Source organism: Macrobrachium nipponense, chromosome 8 (genome assembly GCF_015104395.2).
Source record: "Macrobrachium nipponense isolate FS-2020 chromosome 8, ASM1510439v2, whole genome shotgun sequence".
In the NCBI taxonomy this organism is placed as follows: Eukaryota; Metazoa; Arthropoda; class Malacostraca; order Decapoda; family Palaemonidae; genus Macrobrachium; species Macrobrachium nipponense.
This window is the reverse complement of record NC_087203.1, coordinates 49486576-49509384: the sequence shown is the minus strand read 5'-3', so window position 1 is coordinate 49509384 and position 22809 is coordinate 49486576.

Sequence of the window (22809 nt, the reverse complement as noted above, 5' to 3'; positions counted from 1 at the left end):
TTTAAGGGCAGTTTGTATATCCGCGGTATGCGCCTACAGCTCCTAAAATATGACTTCAAACGACATATTGCATAGAATAAAAGTTGTTCAGCGTTTGGAGCTCACAAGCGCCCTGAAAACGCAGCGACCTCAGCTCTAGGTTCATAATGAACATTGGTTTGGTTCAGAGAAGTTTTGCTGACTACAATGTATTTGAATTAGGTCAGTCCTGTTTCATTTTTTATCTAGAAAGTTCGTGGCTTGAACAGACAGTCTTTATTATAATTAGCTTGGAAAGTTTAATTTGGCTGGTAAGGAGTCATTTGAATGACCTATGAGGTAAAATGAAATGGTTTCGGAGAGAAAGGGAGGTCTTGGGTTACCTTGTGAAGTATATATTTTATTGTAGATCTTTGAATGCCCAGGGCGTTAGGTTTTGATTGGCCTAAGAAGGAAAGCTTTGATGAGGGTTGGAGAGAGATCTCTGTTCTCTAGGAAACTCAGAATATAATTAGGAGGAACTGTTTATATGATTTTGAAAGTTGTCTTTTTTGGGTGTTTTGTGTTGGTTACTGCTGGCAGTATTAAGATCTCCAGTCAGTTTTCATGGGTCATCCTATGCTAAAATCTCAGGCATTTGTAGGATGAAGAAGAGTTAAAATCTGGTTTGATTTTATGTAAAATAGAGTAAAATAACTTTTATAAAATTCCTTAAATTTTGCAGAACATTGAGTGGAATGTAGAATCTTAGAACATATAGGACATGTCTAATAAGAGATCTGCCCAATTTTGTATGATAACCCCCCTTGTAGAAGTGTTAAAACGAATACTACTGATAATACCCAGTGTTACGTGCAAAATGATCAGTCATGCATATTTTTCAGGTTTCCAGCAATGAATTGTGAGCATCAGCCCCCTTATGTACAAAATGAAATGGACCTTTGTAGAGTGGGACCCAGGAAGATAATATTGTATCAACCATTATTTGGGATAAACGAGATATTGGTTAATTAAGCAGTAGAGAGTATTCAGATGGCACTTGTCACTGGTACATTTTTTCTTCTTTTAAATAAGCATCATCAAGGAGTATAGTCTTAGATGTTAAGACTTATGTTAGGTTAATTTCAGTAATTATTTTATTATAAGTGATCTTTCTGCATTTCCTTTTACCTCTTCTTCCTAATGAGCACCATATTCTAGCATAGGTTAATTTCAGTAATTGGAAGTTTCAGTAATTGTTAGTTTTTGCCACCCTAATACTATTCTAGTTGCATATTAATAAATTTTATATATTTATTATTGTAGTTTCTTATTTTATAAGTGATCTTTCTGCATTTCCTTTTACCTCTTCATCCTAATGAGCACCATATTCTTTGGAAGCTTGAATTTCAAGTCAATGGCCCCTTTGGGCTTGTTACATATAAATAGGTTTCATCTACTCAATGATTATAATACAGTTTAAGGTGCATTATGTCACTTGGTCATGGTTGCTAGTCTTAACCCTATGACATGTGCAACCAAGCTTAAGGAGCTTGATATAATTAAGCATGCTGGTCTTAGGATCTGCTCTGGAGCTTTTTCAAGATGTCACCTAAGAAAGTCTGTAAGTTGACATTGATGAACTACCATGACTTGCAACGAGAGGCCGAGGGTCGAGTTACATAAAGCTGCTCAAAGTGCTAGGACTTCCGTCAATTAAAAATAAAGAGCCTAAGGTGGTTTTCTGCTTCAAGTTGTCTCCTTGGTTCGCTCCAGAACCATCAGTATGCAGCACAAATCAAGGTGCAATTTTTTGGAGGAAACATCTAATGTATTCATGGCAGTTACTCCTAAGCCTGAAAATTGCGTGACCTTACTTTATTTCTACCCTATCCGATGACAACTCGGACCAAATCGTTTGAGGTAGCAATGGCCCTACTAAATTTACAGTTGATTCAGATTTAGTGCATTAATACCAATCAAGCAGTTCTGCGAATCCATTAAAAGTTTAGACTAATCAAAATTTATATCTCCAGTTTTGCAGGCTTCCTGCTTACGTGGGTATCCTTGGCAATGAACTTTGCTGACTGAGAAGAGAAAGGTTCCGAGAGAATAGAACACATTCTATCACATCCCTCAATGAAACAAAAAACACTATTCAGTCTTATATTAAGGATAAATGGCAAGTATTTTGATCTTCCCTGTGTTGACCAACGCTAAAAATGACTGAAAATATGGCAAAATCAAGCGATCACCCAACAAGTAAATCATTAACACACTCTGTTGAACATTTTGACAAGCTGTGAAAACACTAACACACCGAAGATGGACCAACTGGCAAAAGTTTTTGAAGACTTATTAGTTCTAAATGTAAACTCCCACAGTCTTGTTGGATATTTGCAGGCCAATGTTTTTATATATATATTTTATATTATATATAATAATATATTAAGTATATTATAATCTATATATAATATATATATATTATATAGTATATATATATATAGATTATATATATATTATATATTATATATATATAGAAAATTATGACCAGACCATGGTCCATCAGGTTCTGTAATTCCTAAACAATCGGGACAGAATAAACTGGCAGAGAATGAAACAAACAACGGAGGAAGAAACTACAACCCCCAAAAATACCTTTATAATTTATTTAAAATATTTTATACATTATATACAAATGAGAGTAGCTAAACTTAAACCTATCAAAATGAAAATTAAGAATTTAGTACACGAATGTTCAAAACAAGACATTCCCAAATAAATGAAACGTACATTAGCAGCACAGTAAATAAATCACAAAACACTAGTGTATTACAATAAAGGATCAAAGTTAATAATCAAATGAATGTCAAAACAAAATACATTACCAAATAAATTAATTAAATATAGTAGCAGCACCGTAAATAAATCATAAAACACAAGAGCCATCACCAAGGATCAAAATTAATAATAAAAAAATAAAGTCAATGAATTAAAGTTAAACAAATGACTCAACAAAATAAACATGAGCAGTGAAGTAAACATTACAAATTCTCACCAATTATACAAAAAAAATGAAACTTTAATTACACAATATAACTAGAACTTTAGTCTCTAAAACAATCCATATCTTAAGACATCAAAAATAATTAAACCCCTCGAAGTTATGTTATTGATTGACCAAAGTCAGACACCGTCCGACAGACGTAAAAAAATATATATATAATAAAATAAAAATAAAAATAAGAAAAAACAGGTTAACGGTTAACATGTAAACAATCAACACCAGAGAACGAGCGGAATTCGATTGTTTTAACAAAACCACTTAACCTTACAATAATATGAAACCTTTTGGTTTTACAGCACTCGCCAAAAGTATAACTTGAGTTTTGTTAAGGTTTTTACTTACAATTTTCTTTTATCAATAATTATTTGATTTTATCCAATCATAGACAAATTTACCAACTGCAGCAATGAATGACCTACTCGGTCCGATTGCTTAATGTTAAGCCTCAGTTCCAGGATTTTGTCCAAAACTTTTGACATGTGCTATGAAGATGTAGTTAAAGGACTACTAAATCCTGAAGGAGATTCTGGTTTTGTGCAAGATGAAGTGAAATCCCAGGTGGAGGGAGGAACTTGTAAACATTCTTTATGCTCTAATGTAACAGAAATTCTGATAGATCCAGTTCATGTAGGACATGTAAGGGCGGGGCATAGAAAATTTGGCAATTTTCATCTCTTTGAATAGTTGTGTGTGAAGTTGATTACAATGGTTGATTTGATTTTAGAGAGGTAGAGAAACAAGTCAGATTTGGTAGGCCAAATATCATGGTCTTAGTGCAGCCCGATGTTATACTGTCTGATGTGAACGGTTTAAGTATTGCCTTGTATACACAAGCAAGTTAATGTTTAGGAATTATCCAGGAAAAATCCAATTCACCGATGCTGATTGCATAATCAAAGAATGTGGGGGTTAAAACTAATTATTTTTTAAACTTTATAATCTATTCAGCATATTTATCCTTGCTGATATCTTTTAGAATCCTTTTCCCAGTAACAAAGATTTGGTGTCCAGTATAAAACATTGTGTATTTGTAACTTAGGCAAACCCATTTGTTGGATGCCTTAGCGATTAAAATCGCCTGCCTTGGAATCACCCTGTAGGGGGTTAGCGCCCCTGGCTGCACCCTTCATTCCTTTGACTCTATCTACCTCCATTCATATTTTCATCCATCTTCCTTTCCACCCTCTCTTATACAACACTTGATTGATAGCGCAGCAGCGAGGTTTTCCTCCTGTTACACCTTTCAAATTTTCTTACTGTCAGTATCCATTGCTGTGTTGAAGGACCTCATAGTTCCCAACGCTTGGGAAATATAATGCAGTGTCTGCTTAGCCTGCATGGGTCATTCCTTGTGAAAATCCTTAAAAAACAATGATTCTACAGAGTTAAACATATGAATACTAGTTACACATATTGAACGACTTTGCAGTCGGCCAGTCTGTGTGACCTTTGTTCTTTTTTTGGTTTAATGAGTTTAAATACCTGCCATGCTGTTCTGTGGATGAAAGAGAAGTTCTCTATAATTTGTGCAACTCTTTGGGGAAGAGTCTTATATTTCCTTTTAGGCTATATAAATTAATGGATAGATGAATGCTAATTTTTACATGTATGTTTGGCAATTAGTTTAACAAATAACCGGCAAAAATGGATACACCTGTGTTGTATGAATTACTGGGCTAACCAGTACCAATTAGATGGTGTAACTGAAGCCATCTGCCGCGCCAACTTTTGAATCTCCCATTCACTAAAGGTAAGAGAAATTTCATAAATCATTTAAATGTAAAGTTATAAAAATTTAATAAATATTGTTTCATGACTCATTTTTCACTAATTTTGTCTATGATACAGATGATATATCTTTGTTATGCATATATTTACGTTTGTATCAGTGTTTTATAATTGCATCCTAGTCATTAAAACTATCATTGTAACAGTTGTCACTCCACTCATTATTACTAAAGCAATATTATTATTATTTTTAATGTAATTTACTACCATAAAGGAAATTTTCTACTACGTTGGTGTTTTACAGGTAATACGGCTTTTGCTGCGTGCTATTCGAAGTTAGAAAAAAAAGAAACTGAAGAAAATTAGATCAAGATATCTCTATCCTCGAGTCAAAATCAAGAAAAAGTCACAGCTTGAAGACGTCAAAAATTAAAGGGATGCTCTACTTGTCGTAAAAAGAGGATAGGAAGCTAGAAGAAAATATTGCTAAACAATTTGTATGAAACAATAGCGTTTGTGTGTAATATTGGCCTGGCCAAATCTTTTCTCCCGCTCAAATGAAGTAAAAGTAGAGTTCTGTGTGTCGTGATTCATGGAATAGCAGTAGTATGAAAACAGCAAATTTCTTGTGATTTTTTTTTATTTTAGTATTAATGAAAAACGTCTTTCTGAGTTGTTTATGAGAACAGAGACAGCTGGATGTGGGACCTTCGAATCAAATGTTATCCTCTGGAACAACTGGGAGCATAGGTTTTGATTTTTTTTAACAAATTCCACAGATATTGATAGAGCAATTTGTATATTTCCAGATGTCCCACTCCCCCCCCCCCCCCACCACAACCCTCCCCACCTAATAAAGTTAATTCGAAATCATTTCATCGATCATAGTTATCTTTTCATAGAAGGCAAATGCACTGTGTGTGAGAGACCTACTTGATAAAAATTTTACCTCCCAAGGGGGTGTTAAAAACGACTCTCAAATTAGTGGTTCACCTTGTGTTGAGAAATACTGTAAAGTCAAAATATGATGATAAGGCCTCCGGAAGAGTCCCTGTTGGAAAGATACAGCTTTGTTTATCGAATTGGTAGATTTGCGGTGAGATATATTTAAATGTCGGGTACCATTTGATGTCAAAGTTTCAAGGAATGCTTATGAAAACAATTTATCCAAGCTTTCTTTTGATGCATATATGTTGTCACATGTGCTCTAAGCTGAGGTCATTCCTAACCTACTCATAATATTGAATTTAGAGCTGTTTTGCGAATTAATTAAGAGTTAAAAATAAGATACAAACCCTACCAAAGTTTCGTTTGAAAGGGAAAATTGTGAATTATTAAAACATGAAAAAAATTCATGCCGATCAGTTATCATAAATTTTGAGTTTCGCAGTCTCGATGAAATTTTGTGTAGAAATGAACTTTCAAATATAAGGTATTTCTTGTGAAGCTTTTCAAAACTATTTGAAATAACTGTGAATTGCACAATACAGCCTTTCAATGTCACCAACTTATAATTAACACTAGACTGCAGCCAAAGTAGAACACAATTGAGAAAGACACATGATTGAGTTGCAGGCATTTTATAATGAAGATAAATTGTCTTAAGAATATGCATCCACCCAGAACCTATGTCATTGCAGGAACTGTGAATTTATGGATATAATATTATGTTCATTTGAAATGTTTTAGTTAATGTATTGTAATATTGAATTTATTGGGTACATCGTATGCATTATGTAAAACTTTTTTTTCAGTAGTTAACTTGTGATATGACTGAAGGCTATCAAACAGCATTCACTGAGTTGTATACCCTACTGGATGATTCTACTGCTATATTAAATTAAATCATTACACTGACTTTTCACTGATCTTCCCTGGTTTTGCTTTATATATCTGTTGACTGTATAGTCTAATTATTTAATAGATAACCGTATTTGTTAGGTTAATATCACTTACACATTGTTCTGCAGTAACGTAGTATTTAAAAACGATGAAGAGATTCGAATTGAATATCGAGAGTTACAGGTTGACTGATCTTACAGGCTGTGTATGTAAGCTTATTTGAAAGGATGGTCGATAATCACAGTAGTCAGGTATTTATAAATAAAAAAATCCTTTATATAATAGGAAATTTGGCTTTTTTTTATGAACGGAAGTATTATACAGCCACAATTAATGTTATCTAGGAAGATCCAAAATGCTTTTGCCATCTAGAATCACCTTGCTTGAATATTCTTTCAGGTGCAGAAAGCTTGTGGTACAACCTGGAGAAATGGTTCGCTAAAGCAATTGCCTGGCAGGGGCCATTGGAGGCAATATGTATTGTTTCCTAAAGGACTTTTTTCACAGATCCCTACCTAAAAGTTGGCCTAGGGTCGATATTTTGCTCTTCCTGATTACAAGGTGTCCCACAAGGTAGCTTGCTAAGTGTGTGGGTATAATTGTCTTAATACGTGTAAATGCACATGAGCATCGACATATCAAGACATATATATAGAAGCACAATAAAGTTTAGATAAACATATATATTTTGTATAGTTGGGATATAACTGGGATTGCCTTGTCTCACACATTTTTTAGTCTTCCCCGGTTATTCTATTTTCCCCTTCTACAAATATTAATTTATTAACTGTTATTTTATTTTGTCTGAGTGTGCTTACATGTTCATAAAATTTTTATACATATGGTAGACATCAAATGAGAACTGTCTTGTGGAAATCGGTTCTGATTCCACCAAGCAGTGGGGGCGGTGTCCGTTTGCAAAGACCTTTACCCTAAAAGCGAAGCTTTCAGCCAATGAAAGAGGATGATAGAAACCGCGTTTGTGGTCAAAGACAATACGCGAAAGATGGGAAACTGACTATTAATACCATTAAAAAAAGCATCATCCAACCCGTCAGAATGCGCGCCATCTATTGATCATGCCCTCAACTAAAACTCGGCTGTGGCGTAGCGCGGCTTTTTTAAATGTTAAAATTTATTCTTATGCTGCAATAAACTTCTCTTTATAAATTATTGAATACTAAATCCATTAATATTGCTTGTTAACATGATTATAGGACTCTATCATAGCTTATGACTTATATATTAGGCATTTCTGAATCATTAAATAAAATCTTTCAGTTAATGTAACATTAATTGCTAAGTATCTTTATCTAAAATTGAGAGGGCAGTTAACATTAATTGCTAAGTATCTTTATCTAAAACTGAGAGGGCAGTTAGAATGAAACAAACGTATTCTCATATTATCTTATTATTTCACTAATATAGTATACAGTAATTATTTTCCTTTTTTGGGCTTGTGCTTATGATTGTATACTGTACATACCTTAGCGACTGTACACAAATGTTCTTGCAAAGAACATAAACAAAGTAAAAGAAATGGCACATGCTTCATTTGCATGCAATAGTCATACAAGTCATGCAAACAAAACATGCATATATCAGAATTTAAATAGCAAAAAAAGCATGGGATAATAAAAACCAATAATATGAAATCAATATGAAAAAGCAGACTTAACTTGCATGCTGATTAGGCAAAAGTTAAGCAATATTTGTTAATAAAATTAAGAAAAGTACAACAACAAAGTAGTAAAAGTAAGGTACCCTTTTATAACAAATGCAATGCTGTATTTTACAGAATACTGTATAAGCAAAAATCTAGGTTTAACTTAATTTTCATAAAAAGCAAATAAAAATTGAAATCACAAATCAAATAGGAAACAAACCTATTTATAACAATTTATTAAAATCTCATAGCCCAATTGTGGGAGTTCTCAAAAATGCATATTCAATTGGCACCCTTTTATAAACATAATGTAACCAAGACTTCTGCCTGGTATTTTCTAGTAAAATGCCATTTCTGCAAGAAGCATGCACATTCCTAAAAAAAATTTGAAACAATTATTCTAATTGACTTAAACCATGTTTCTTTTGCATCATGTACAGTACAAGCAAATATCATAGGTTTTCACAACTTGTTTTGCCCATTTATTACTACTGTATTACTACGTACATTTGCTGCCAAATGGTAAATTTACTTTGGAATACTATGTGGGGTGTTGGTACCAATTACAAGATTTCATTTTAAAAATTGAACAATTATGAGCATAATGCAGAAACATAGATGAAACGGTAGGAATGGATCTTGTGGGAGCAGATATGCTGGTTTGCATGTAATTATTTTTTTATTTTGAATGCTTTTATCCATACATATAGGAAAATTCAATCGTAGATTAAAAGGTTAGTGAACTTGAAATTAAAGTAAAACACTCTAACTTAACTAACCTACTTATGCTCTCCCATATGAATGCTCCCACAAGATCCATCCTTCCTGATGAAACAACTTTGGTTTGCTAAATAGTTGCTTATTAATGAAAAATTAAGGTAAACATTTATAACTACAACCCAAGGGTAAGCTGCTGAGAATATAACATAACTACAGTATATATACAGTATATCAAAGTTGCAGTGAGTAGCCTATCTAGAAAAGGCATGGAGACCCAATATTCACGAATTGTTTGACAGTGATAGGAATTGGTATGTTTATTTCATATTTCTAGAGATTTTCAAGATATGCAAATATAAATTGAAGGTATTTATTTGAAATACAATTGACGCCTGTAAATGACAAGAAAATATAGTTTTTCCAGTTGATATTGATATGTTTTGCAAGATAGCTTCATTTCCATTGCAAATTACTGTTGACATGGTTAGGTAACTGTTGGCATGGTTATGGTACTGCTGATATTGTTAGGTTTACTGTTGACATGATTAGGCTACTGATGTACTCTACCAGGAAGGTTAGGTTGGTTGTTGGGGTTTCAAATGGCAAATGTTTTTTTCTAGTCGAAAATCACATATAAAAATATTTTCTTTCCGCTTAGAGGCTTCCACCGTATTGTAAATATTTTCCAATATTTATTTCAGAATAGCACTGCACCGACATTCAATTTTGCTTTGGTCTATTTTATTTCTTCATTTTCTCTAAAAGTCATCATGTACTTTGTAACAGATGTAATGATTTTATTACCTTTCTTTATTCTGAGGAAAAGCATGAAAATTCAGATGGGGAAAATTATTTTTCTACCTATTGCAAACCACACACGGGTGATGATGGTTACGTCCACTCATGATTGAAATTGAATGCCCCGCTTTGTGAAAAAGTGATGTAGGCAGGTGCAATGCTACCGCCATCTTCATTTCATGCCAGGTACTAAATTTTATGCGGCCGATGCGGCTGTGGCTTGAGCTTCGTGTATTGTCTTTGGTTTGTGGTGGAGGCCTCTGATTGGCCAAAGCAATTCCTGCTGGCTTAGGCAAGCCTCAGTGAAGTTGTGAACACGACGAGAGACGGATCGTTTCATAAACAAGAGCTCACGAAATTTACAAAAAAAAAAAAAAAAAAAAAAAACTGGTAAGAGCAAGGCATGCCAAGTCGTTTTTTCTTACATTCTTGCGCGATAGATATTCTGACTGTTTAGGTGTTGAGAGCTCGATTATACCCACTGGCTAGCAGATAAATGCCCGCCAAGAGAAGTGCTGTTTCACGGAACTGAGAATTTGGTAGGTGTAGGTAATAATTACAGTTTCCTGTAGTATTTGGGTTGCTCATTAAGAATTTACCGCTATTTTTGGGGGGTCGACTGTAATTAACCCCCAGGGGCTAATACTAAACTCGACGAAACACACTAGACGCCTTAATCTTTAGTGGCTGTCGTACTCGCGGGACCATTCCTTCAGTCCGTGCGGAGTTATTGCCTAGAATTACCCAAAAATTGACTCTATGCTTTCGTGACTATTCTGGGGCTCTCAAATGTATTAGTGACTCTATGTACACGATAGGACTTCTGTCGTATATGTGGGAAGGTGCTGAACCACGGGTAAGAGGTCGTTGGTGGACGTGCGAGGTCTTCCGACAATCCTTTTCGATCTCGTGCAATGTAGCAAAGAGCCAACTATCTCGATTTATTGCGCTTTGAATCCTTCCATGGAAAAGTATGACAGGGGCAGTTTAAAATGATTATCTAACAGTAAAAAACAAAATTCGGTTGACGAAAATCTGATAGCAAGGCTTGGGATGATACTGCCCTTAAATTTCATCATTTATGTATGAAAAGCTACGAAAAAAATATGGCTGACTTACCGTTTCTCAGTTTGAGCAACATTTATATAACGCGGTAAGTATTTGCTTGAATCAGTTTCAAGAATTCGTAATTTAATTCATCTAATATTCTGAAATTAAGTTGACCTTAGTGAATAGGCTAACTGTTGAATATTCATCACTAATTTGTAGCATTCTGCTTAAATTAGGGGGGCAACCGTGAGCACTGGTTAATTGCCTGCTTACCGAATGACGGGTTCTGAACAATTTTTTAATTGATTTTTTCTTTTAAACATGGACGCTTTTCAAACCTGGTCGTTAATAGCACGAAAGGACATATATTGAGTCGACGTTATCTCCCATATCTCAGTAGGCAGGATCCATGGATGCTAGATCCTATCTGATAGGCCCCGTAGGGGGATAGGGCCGTCAGTGCACCTCACGCGATGCACTGTAGGCAATTACTAAAGGTTCTTTGTAGCGTAACATCGGCCCCCTAGCCACAACCCCTTTCAATCCGGGATTCCCTCGATTTTAAGAGATTAGCTTAGGATTTGTTTGGCGGAGTCTCTCTCTCTCTCTCTCTCTCTCTCTCTCTCTCTCTCTCTCTCTCTCTCTCACTCACTATTTTATTAACAGTTACAATATTGTTTCACAAAATACCACTTTCTTTCCATCTTTCTCTTGCAATTACTGTTTATCTCAAAGAAAGAAAATATCTATGAATTTTGTGGTGCATAAGAATTGCAGTATATTTTGGGACTTCGTACTTTTAATATTTTGCTAGAATTTGATCGTGCTGAAATCATGACTTCAAAGGAATATTTCGTGACTTCGTACTTTTAATATCCAGCTAGAATTTGATCTTACTGAAATCATGACTGCAAGAGAACATTATGTGACTTCGTACTTTTAATATTTTGCTAGAATTTGATCTTACTGAAATCATGACTTCAAAGGAATATTATGTGACTTGGTACTTTTAATATATAGCTAGAATTTGTTCGTACTGAAATCATGACTTCAAAGGAATATAGTGTGACTTCGTACTTTTAATATTTAGCCAGAATATGATCGGACTGAAAATGTGACTTAAAAAGAATATTGTGACTTAGTACTTATAATATTTAGCTAGAATTTGATCATACTGAAATCATGACTTCAAAGGAATATTATGTGACTTGGTACTTTTAATATATAGCTAGAATTTGTTCGTACTGAAATCATGGCTTCAAAGGAATATAGTGTGACTTCGTACTTTTAATATTTAGCCAGAATATGATCGGACTGAAAATGTGACTTAAAAAGAATATTGTGACTTAGTACTTTTAATATTTAGCTAGAATTTGATCATATTGAAATCATGAATTCAAAAGAATATTATGTGACTTCGTACTTTTAATATTTAGCCAGAATTTGATCGTCCTGAAATCATGACTTCAAAGGAATATTTCGTTACTTCGTACTTTTAATATTTAGTCAGAATTTGATTGTCCTGAAATCATGACTTAAAAGGAATATTTCGTTACTTCGTACTTTTAATATTTAGTCAGAATTTGACCGTACTGAAAGCATGACTTAAAAAGAATATTTTGCGACTTCGTACATTTAATATTCAGCTAGAATTTGATCATACTGAAATCATGACTTAAAAGGAATATTATGTGACTTCGTACTTTTAATATTTAGCCAGAATATTATCGTGCTGAAATCGTGACTTCAAAGGAATATTTTGCTACTTCGTACGTTTAATATTGTTCCGGTACGGTATGCAAACCTTTCGGTCCTTTTACAATAGGAAGGTAACTAGCGGCAGCTGGATGGTCGTAAGCTTCGAACTATAGAAATAGTTGATTGGAGAATGGTAATTTCATTCGTGGGAGAATAGTCGAATTGACTAGTTCGTTTGTTTCTTACTTTTTGTCCCCATTTCTGGTGTTCGTTTATGGATGGAAAGTAAACTGAATGATTGCCGTTTGTTAATATTAAATGTAAATTCTCAACTTTCTTTTTGTATCTAATTGAATAATTAATTTAATGGTAAATGTATTCCTTATAAGGAAACAGTTTTGCTTTCCCGTCTTTATATTTCAAGGTTGTTCGAGAGTTTCGGACAAAGTGAAAGGAAACGGAGTTGTTGACAGTTTTTGGTCCGACAAGGAGTCGAGAGTCTTGTGGTACCTGTCGGACAGAAGAATGGGTGTTCTTTTTCTGCCGTAAAAAAGTGAATTAAGGATTAAAAATTCGAAGCCAAGAAGAAATTGTTCTGGAAGATGGTGCAGGTAAGTTGAAGTATAAAGACTTGCCTTATAATTTATTTGAGTTAGATAATTCTAACATATTCGAATTTTTAAACTTTTTTTACTCCGTAAGATTTCAGTTTACTTTTCGTCTTGTTTTTTTTTTTTTTTTTTTTTTTTTTTTTTTTTTTTTTTTTTGGCTATGGCACTTGTTATTGGGCATAGCTGGGTGCGGAGGTTGTCCGAGTTGTGCTTAAGAGAATATGACGGCTTTAATTACATCTGTAAAGGAGGCGCAACCTTTGAAAACATCAAGGATGAAGTAGAGCGATATTTCGGTAACCCTAGGAGGTCTAGGCCTAGTCGCATCTTTGTGTTTTTCTCTTGGCTCATCTGGGTTTTGTAATGTTAGGATTTTTTTTTTTTTTTTTTTTTTGTTTTTGTATACTGTTGTTATTCCTTATACGGAAAGGAGCAGTATTGGTCCTTATTATACTTGTATTAATTTAAGTTTAGATTAAGTTAGTTTAGGTTAAGTTAGTAACCTTTTCATTTAAATAACCTGTTGATTAGCCTAGCTGATGTTAAGTGTAATCTAAATTATTGTTGATAAAGTTTGAGGTAGGCTAGCCTAAGTTTTGCTGTTAGCATAGTATGCTGTATTTTTTCATTAGGAAGTAATTGATGGTAACTTGCTTTGAATTGACTTGATTAAGTTAAGTTTAGATTTTTTTCTTTGGGTAATTTAGTATTGGTTAATAGCATTGTTCAAGATGACTGATTCTGAAATAAAAATAGTTAATTAAAAAAGAGGGCTTATGTTAAGGGTTTAATAACTCTTGATGTTAAGAAGGTTGACTCTTTAAAGGACGATCAAATTAATAGTCATTTGTTACAAGAATTTATTCATAAAATTGATGCTAATTTAGTAATAGTTAAGAATTTTGACGCAAGCATTTGTGAAATTGCTGCTGAAGATGAACTAGATAGTATTATGCAAGCAGCAAGAGATTATCATTATGAAATACAGAAAACTCTGTCAGAATTTAGAGTAAAATTTGATAATTTGTTTGGAGGTAAGAATACTCCTCAAAATGGTTCTGGTAGAATTGTAAAATTACCTCTCCCTCCTATTCAAATTCAGAAGTTTGAAAACAATGCAGTTAATTCATTTGCCTATTTTAACTTTAAGAAGGTTTTTATTAATGCTTTGGCTGGTGTACCTAACTTAACTAATGCTCAAAAGTTTATTTATTTAAAGGGTTATTTGTTCGGTGAAGCGTTAAGTATAGTAGAAAACATTACAGTAAATGATGAGGGTTTTGGTTTTGCTTTTAAGCAATTAGATCTTAATTTTTTGGATGAAGACAACATAATTGATCAAGTAATAGGTGAAGTTTTGAACACTTCTGAAGTAAAATCTCTTAATGAAGTAGAATCTTTGGTTAGATCTTTGAATAATAAATTCATTGACTTGAAGGGACTTGGTATAGATCTGATTGAAGTCGATTCGGCTGCTCTATTGCTAATTAGCAAAATTGTAAATAGGAAACTTCCTAGAAATTTTTTGATAGAACTCTCTAGAACTACAGGATCTTCTTATCCTAATTTTAACCAGTTGTTAGATAATTATCAGAGTTTTATTGCACGCCTTAGTTTAGGTCATAATGAAAATTCTGGTGCAAAACCTAAAGTTAAATATGAAGGTAAAGACCGTAATTTCCAACAATCAAAGTATAGTAATAAATCTGCTGCTAGTAATGACTCTAATAAAGTTCAATTTACCAGTAAACCTTTATCTTCTGGTAGATGTAAATTTTGTAGAGAAACAGGTCATAACTCTTCTAAATGTACTAGGTTTGATACTTTGCAAGCTAGGAAGAATAGAGCTGAAGAACTAACTTGATGCATTAAATGCTTGAGTGATAGGCATAGGGCCTCGGAATGTCCGGGAAATAAATCATTGTTACCTTATAAATGTTTTTCTTGCAATAAATCTGAACATCATGGAGCAATGTGTCCTCATGCTATTAAGGATTTGGTAAAAAAGTATTAAGTTGTCAATCAGGGTCTGAAATATTTGTTCCCTTTATTACACTCAAAGTTGGTAGGGGTAGGAGTGAGGGATTTCATTTGGTAACTGATTTAACAATGCCTTGTGGGATAAAGTCTAGTTGTCTTTTTTTTTGCATTGGCAAATTTTAATCTTTCCCTTCCAAATTCCTATGCGCCTTCCTGTAGTTAAAAATTTGGAATCTGCAGGTTATCTGTATGTAATAATTTACCCAGGAAGAATTCTGAAATTGTAAAATATATTAGGTATCCTAGGGAATGATATCCTTCGGGAATTTAGTCAGTTAGATTTAGACTGTAGAGTTATTTAATATTAAGGTTAGAATAATTAAGTTAGCCAAAGGGGTTATTCCATTTGGTACAGTAGTCAATTTTGTTCATCCTTCTCAAAGGAAGCTTTTTATGAGAGAATTGATTCTTATGAACCCTGTGTTAGAGATAAACCAATATGAGAGGTAGTCTTGTCCTATAATTGATAGTAATAAAATCTTGGAAAATAGACCAAGAGGTAATGGTAAAGCTGAATCTGTTAGGTTTATTCCTAATAAGGAGATTACATATGTACCTGAATGTAACAGAGAATCTAGAGTTTTTTTTATAATTCTTCCCTTAATTTGGAGATTAAACAGACTTTTGAGCCTGATAAGATTAGACTCCTGGAATATGTTCCTCCTAAGCAACTTGGAAAACATAAATTATTAGTAAATTTTGCAGTTAATCCAGTAGGCTATAAGTTCGATCCATTGAATGATATCTTTGCTGATTCTTGTGTCGAGTATGGACTCGACAATTTCTATAACTTAGAATCGATTGGGATTAAAGATGAAAATTCCCTTCCTTATGAAGACCAACAAGTTGCTGAATTTGCTAAATCAATTTCTTTTCATGAAGGACATTATCACGTTCAGTTACCATGGAAAAAGGATTTCATTGAAAAAGTCCCTAACAATTTAAAGATTTCATTGGCAGTTGCTGAGCGGATTTACTCTAAATTAGAAGATCAGAATATATCCTCTAAATATGAGGAAGTTTTTGATAGACAGGAGGAACTTGGCATTATTGAGCCTGTTAAAAATAGAGCCGCAGGCCAAGTATTCATTCCTCATCGTCCTGTCATAAGAAATGATGAAAATGCCACCACTAAAATCCGTCCTGTATTCAATTTGTAGTTTAAAGGTGGGAAAAGCTCCTTCATTAAATGAAGCCGCTTTTCCTGGTATTGATTTGATGAACAACTTGTTGTCATTAGTTTTGTATTTCAGGAATAATGATTATGTAATTGTAGCTGATATAGTGAAGGCTTTTCTCCAAGTTAGGTTATCTTTAGAGTCTGATCGAAATAGATTTTGTTTCTTTAGAAAGATAAATGGGAAGTTTGTTGCTTATAACTATAATACCATAATTTTTGGATTTGTAAGTTCTCCTTTTATATTGAATTATATTATTCAACATCATTTGTCTAGCTATAGAGGAAATGAAGTAGCTTCCCTGATTAAAGACAAATTTTATATGGATAACTTGGTGCTCTCTACTAATCAGGGAGCCCAAACACCATTTATTATCAATTCTATTAAGGAAATTATGAATTCAAGGGGGTTGCCTTTACGGGAGTGGGGTTCTAATTGTCCTGCTTTGTTATCTACTCTTGATGAAGATGAAAAGGTAGCTTCTTCTGAAAAGAAGATTTTAGGATATATTTATGACTCTAACCAGGATACCTTACAATTAAAGGTTAAGCGATTGAACAAGGATGCTTCCTCAAAGCGTCAGATTTTGTCAGCTTTGTCTTCTGTATTTGACCCTATTGGCATATTTGCACCTATAATGCTGCAGGGCAAGCTTATTCGTAAGTTGTGCCAGCAAGTTTCGAACTGGGATGAAACAGCTAATGCTGAAATTGCTAAGTTATGGAGTAAATTTTGCAGTCCTTAGAGTGAGGTTAGTCAGGCTTCTTTTTCCAGACAAACTTATAAAACTGATGCTCCTATCAAGCTGTTTTTGTTTGCAGATGCTTTGAAGGAAGCTTATGGTTGTGCTATGTATGCTGTGCAAGGTGGTCATAGTTCCCTGATATTTGCTAAGACTAAGGTTAGCCCTATTAAGGAGAAAACTCTCCCGACTTTAGAACTTTTGGCTGCTCAGTTAGCTTTGAAGTGTTAAATTGTACTAAAATTGAAAGCATAAGTCTTTTTATAGATAACCAAGTAGTTCTTAGTTGGATTCTTACTAATAGGGCTCCTAAGAGAAAGACATTTGTGAATAATAGGTTGAAGGAAATTTCTAATCTGTTAGATAGGATTTCTGATAGATTTTGTAGAGTTTCATTAGCTTATATTCCTTCATCTAGCAATCAGGCTGATTTACTTACTAAACCTTGTACTTGTAAGCATCTTGAAAAATTCAGTCTTTGGATCAAAGGGCCTTCTTGGTTGAATTTTCCTGACGAGTGGCCTAAGGGTCTTTTGGGTTGTATTCCTGATAATGTGAAGGGTGACTTAATTTCTCTTGTAATATTTCCTAAAAAGGAACCTCTTGTAAATATTAGTAATTTTTCTATTTTTTCTAGACTTATAAGTGTAGTTTCTAAGGTATTTACTGTTGTATATAAGTTTAGGAAAATTCAAGCTGACCCTGTTGAGGCAGCTTCTAATTACCTTCTAAGGTTAATGCAAGAGGAAGCTTTTCCTCTTGAATTATCTTATCTAAAGAATAGAAATTCTTTAGATGAAGTTCCATCTTTAGTTACGCAGTTTAATTTGTTTCTGGATGATAATGGTATAATGCGAACTAAAGGTCGGATTGACAAAAGCATTACTTTAAAATTTGATATTGTCAATCATATTCTTGTGGATAAGAAGCATCATTTGACCCGGTTGTTGATTTATTACACCCATTGTAAGTCTATGCATATGGGTTTGCAATCCACTTTTAGTTTTTTGCGCATGCATGGTTTGTGGATTGTGAAGGCTAGGCAAGCAGTTTTGTCTGTCCTTAAGGATTGTATTGTATGCAAGCGTTATAATGCTAGCACAGTGAAGTATCCTTCTCCTTCTTCGCTTCCTTCTTCCAGGGTTAATTTGAGTGTGCCTTTTGCTCATACTGGTGTGGATTATACAGGCCACTTATGGTTGAGGGAGAAAAATGGAAAAAAATTTAAGGCGTACATTCCTATTTTCACTTGTTTCAATACAAGAGCAATACATTTGGAAGTTGTCCAGTCTATGTCAATCTCGGAATTTATAACTTTCATTAGATTTTCTAATAGGTTTCGTGTTCCTGTTGCTGTTTATTCAGATAATTCCAAGACCTTTGTTCAGGCTGGTATTATAATTGAACAGTTACTTACTTCTTCTGAGTTTGAGGAGACGTTTAGGGTCGCTTCAATTTCTCATAAGACTATCCCTGTATACGCAGCGTGGTACAGTGCTGTTTGGGAAAGATTAATTAAAACAATTAAGCATTGCCTCTTTAAAGCTCTTGGTATATTTACTCCTTCATTTTCTGAATTTGTCACTTTCCTCTCTGACATTCAGAAAAGTTTGAATAATAGGCCTTTAACTTATAGATCTTGTGAAAATGAGATAGATATAATTTCTCCTAATCATTTCTTGGTTGGCAGATTTATTCCTTCATTAATGTCTGGTGATTCTGAACAAGTTCCTGAGTGGGAGTATGGTGAGGAGGATGAGTATTCTTCTCTCCTTGCTCGTACTTTGGAAACTAGTGATGGACTTTATGAAAGCTTTAAGGAAAGGTGGCTTTCTGAATGTTTAGTAAGTTTGAAAGAAAAGGATAGATCTTCTTTTCATCCTCCAAGAAAATGGGAAAAAGGGGAAATTGCTCTCTTTAAATTACCTTCCAAATCTAGAACTTATTGGCCATTGGTTAGAATTGTTGAAACATTCAGTGATAACAAAGGTGTCGTACGTACTGTTCGTATTGTTAAGCCTAATAAAAGTGATAGTGAAATTAATGTTAGTTTTTTAATACCTTTAGAATTATATTCTGAGCTTAATGATCCTAATTTATATGTTCATATTGAAGAACAAGAAGAAAATATTAGTGAGTTGGAGACAGATGAAATACCTGACACTGGAACATCTTTGCCCAATGAAACATCTACTAGGCCTACCCGTAGTACTGCTCTTGCCTCCAGAAACCTAATAAGAAGTTTAGCTCGGGAGGGTAGATTGTAAACAATGGTTTCTTTTGTTTTATAAAAGTTGTCTTTTGTTGTCGAGTTAATCTGTCAAAATGGTTCTTTGTGTAACCACTTTTCTTTTGTTGGTTGGGGAAGATATAGAAATAGTTGATTGGAGAATGGTAATTTCATTCGTGGGAGAATAGTCGAATTGACTAGTTCATTTATCTCTTACTTTTTGTCCCCATTTCTGGTGTTCGTTTATGGACGGAAAGTAAACTGAATGATTGCCGTTTGTTAATATTAAATGTAAATTCTCAACTTTCCCCTTTTTGTATTCTAATTGAATTAATTAATTTAATGTTAAATGTATTCCTTATAAGGAAACAGTTTTGCTTTCCCGTCTTTATATTTCAAGGTTGTTCGAGAGTTTCGGACAAAGTGAAAGGAAATGGAGTTGTTGACAGTTTTTGGTCCGAAAAGGAGTCGAGAGTCTTGTGGTACCTGTCGGACAGAAGAACAGGTGTTCTTTTTCTGCCGTAAAAAAGTGAATTAAGGATTAAAAATTCGAAGCCAAGAAGAAATTGTTCTGGAAGATGGTGCAGGTAAGTTGAAGTATAAAGACTTGCCTTATAATTTATTTGAGTTAGATAATTCTAACAGAACAAGGGAGTTCGGTAGTTAACTGCTTGTCTGACAGTGAGCGCGCTGCGTGACTGGGAGGTGAAGAATCACTTTTGCTTTCGGCCTTGTGGTGTGAGGACGTGTTCGCCATCGCTCTCTGCCCGCTTCATCGTCGTATGCTTTGCTTTGTTGTGAATTTTTCAACTTGGTTTGTCAGTGTTTGAAAGTGAATTGTAAGTATGTACTGTCTTTTTCATCTTTTATTACATTGATTTTTTGGATCATCGGAAATGGAACTATCCCGCGCCCCCCCATCAACCGTGGATGTGCCCGGGGGTTGGGGGCGCAAGTGTGGGGTCTTCTTCCTCTTTTTCCGAAGATTGATCCTCAGTTGCGCTCGGAACCTAGGGCGGGAATGCTCTCGGCCTGAGCCTTGTATTTTTTGGGTAAAAGTGTGAAAGTGAAAATCGTAAGTGAAGTGCTCTTTTTCATTTTTAATTTTTTTCTTGCCCTTTGCGCTCAGTGCCAAGGGCACGAATGCTCTCGGCCCGGGCCTTATATTTTTGTGTGAAAGTGAAAGTGAAATTGTAAAAGCAGTATTCTTTTTCATTTTATGTACTACTATCATTATGGATCAAGGTTTCCGCTCATTCCCGGGAATTGATCCTCTTACCACTTGCGCTCGGTGCCAAGGGAGCGAATGCTCTCGGGCCGAGCTGTGTAACATTGTTCTAATTGGTCGGAGGTGCAGTGGGTGTTGTGCGGGGCAGGGGGAACGAAGGCCTGCGAAGGAGTCGTCGGAAAGCTCTCCCGTGACTTCCGTGGTAATTGATACATCGTCTTCTTTCCTGCCCAACCCCCCCCCCAGCTCTCATGTATGGCACCTTCCCCTTCGGGGGTGGTTTCGAGGTCCTTCTTCTTCGCCAGATCCATCGAGCGTAGAGGAGGACGCTCGTTACCCAACGTGCATTTATATTTGGGGTCTTCTGTTCGTTCGGGGTGGGGCTCGTCCCCACCCGCGTGAGGGGGAACCCCTCCTGTGTACCCGACTCTTGCTTCCGCAGGTGTTTCTGCTGTGGGGGATGATCTTGGATAGGTGTGGGCGTCATTGGGACTGCAGGGCGTGCCGAGTATCCAGGGGCTGCTCCATCATCTGGCGGGGTCTGGGACGGTCAACCATGGAGTGGTGACCACCACCACCACGATCTCTACTCCAGGGTACACCGCCCCTCCTCACCTGGTATATTCCCCCCACGTGATGTCAGTGACTCCTACAGCCGCCGTGCAGGGGCTGATTGCCGCCGTACCTAGGAGGGGCGTGCCACCGCCGCCCGGGTTTCCGTGCTGCCTCCCCCGGACTTCCGCTGCCCAAGAGCTCACCCCTGGACCTGTCGCAGGTACCCAGGATGTCACTGCCCAGCAAACACACAAGTATTGGTCATACATTGACCCATTGCCGGAGATCCAGACTTTCGGGCATTGGTACAAATGATCAGTAGCATCGGTCCAGTTTATATCCATTATCCGTTTGCACACCGGGCCCTTAATGGCACTGTGTTGTAAGAATGTTGGGACAATTCATGTAATCCATAATCACGCCAATGCGTGTGTTGGACCAGTAGTGGAACAACTCTGGACTACCAACTTTACTATTTTGGGCAAATACTGGTACGATTACCAGTATCCAATTTGTTTCATTATGGATTGCCAGATAATTCCAATGCATGATATGAAAGAATTAAATTTGATATCTATGTACATCACTCTGCTGTATCTAAAGCTTGAAAATAAACTATACAATGAAAAAACGGAATCCTTTGGCAGTTTTGTTCAGTGGTCTTAGACACGTGGTCGAACCCCACTGGAAGAAATGTTAGAAGCTCGATCTCCTTACTTTACCTTTTATCAGCACTATAGTTACATGCATAAAACATTGTATAGTTTATTTTCAAACTTTAGCTACAACAGGGTGATGTACATAGATATAATATAAAACATTTATTTCATAGTCTTCCGGACAAAACGTATACCCTTATGTATCTGTATGTTGCAATATTCATCTAAATTTATTTTGATAGAGTAGTATAGGGTGATGTGGCAAGTATTTAGATATTGACAAAATTATTTTTGAAAATAATTTAAACACTTTTATGCAAACATATATCAGTCAATAGAAACAAATCAATACTCTTTTAAAAACTGTTCTGTGATCAAGTATTGTGGCTGTCATGTAAACAATAATTTCAATAAATGCATTAACACATAAAAAAATAGGATTCCATTATACTGGTGTTTAACATCAAAATACATAGTCACAATTAAATTTTTATTAGAAGGCAACAAATGGTTAACAAAACAGTTGCAGTAACTAGTACCATATATATACATGAAACACCCACTGCATTCTCTATATCTCACTACATACTACGTAAAGTCTCCTTAATTGTTTAATATATCTGATTTCTATATACAATATTTTACAAAAGCTAGCTGATGATGTAGTCAAGGAAATTATAAATATTCATGGATTTCTGTCTAGTGTTTGTTGTGACTTCGTGCAAGATGGTACATCCATTTAATTAAAAAAAAGTAATGCAGGAACACAAATTGCCATTCATTAAGTACAGCACTGTATGTACTAGATAAATGGATGTAGCATCTTGCATGATGTCACAACAAACATTAGACAGAAAAGAATGATACTTCTCTACATCAAATTATTCATTTAAATATTATAAAAATCTAATCAAAAGAGCCTGACAATAATAAGATAAATTTGAGTGATGAACAAATTACATGAATATTTATAATTTCCTTGACAACAGTCAGCAGAAGTGCTCTACATTATATTCATTCTGGATCGCCACCAGAATTA